This window comes from Falco rusticolus, chromosome 6 (genome assembly GCF_015220075.1).
Source record: "Falco rusticolus isolate bFalRus1 chromosome 6, bFalRus1.pri, whole genome shotgun sequence".
In the NCBI taxonomy this organism is placed as follows: domain Eukaryota; kingdom Metazoa; phylum Chordata; class Aves; order Falconiformes; family Falconidae; genus Falco; species Falco rusticolus.
This window is the reverse complement of record NC_051192.1, coordinates 71,847,391-71,848,279: the sequence shown is the minus strand read 5'-3', so window position 1 is coordinate 71,848,279 and position 889 is coordinate 71,847,391.

Here is an 889-nt window from a genome sequence, read left to right as displayed (position 1 = left end):
TACTGACAGACAAGAGTCCTGCTTTTAAGTGCTTCTATTAAAACTGGTTCAGTTTGGCTTTTTTAATTAGATTAATTAAGACTTCCACATTGCATGCACTGCCCCCCCTCGCGCCCCGCAGTGCCGTAAAGAACCGTAAAGAACGTTAGAAACGGGGTCATTTCCGTGAGTGCGGCTCACAAAACAATGGCAGACTGCCCCATGCAGTGCCTCACTTGGATGTGTCTGCAGTCTTGGAAGCTTGACTACCCTACGTTCTCCTACAAATGGACCTTGAGCTTGTTTGGAGGTTCTAGCAGGGGAGCGCAGCTACCGTATACCCTTGACCGATGAACGGTACGTCTCTATCGGGGAAGGTCGTCCTCTTCGACCGAGCGCGCAGCTTCGGGAGGGACGCACATGGAGCGGTGAGGGAGGAAGGGGACACCCGCCTAGCCAGCCAGATCAGCCGAATCAACCCTGGCGATCAATGGGGTGACAGATGTCGCAGCCAGATCGCCCTCACATCCAGAGCATGAGCTGGCCCCAAACGCTATATAAGGGTCAGAATCTAAAATATCTTCGGGTCATGGCGACAAGTCGAGACTGACAATTCCTTGACCCACGCCATGCAACCACCTCTTATAGTATAAGCAGTTTCGGTCTAAAAAGTTTAAAATCCGATTATTGTTGACTTTTTTTGTTTCATGTTTCTCCCAGAAGCCTTTGCGAAATATGCAAAATACACTCCTGCTATTGGCGGCTGTCCCGCTGGAGGCGGTGCCGTGGCAGTGTGAGCGGGCAGGTGGGTGTGTGCCGGCCTCCGGCCCGGCCGGGCCCGGCTCCTTCCCTCGCGGGGTGGCAGCCCCGCGGTGGGAGCCGCTGCTGGCTCGCTCGTTAAAAGCCGTGT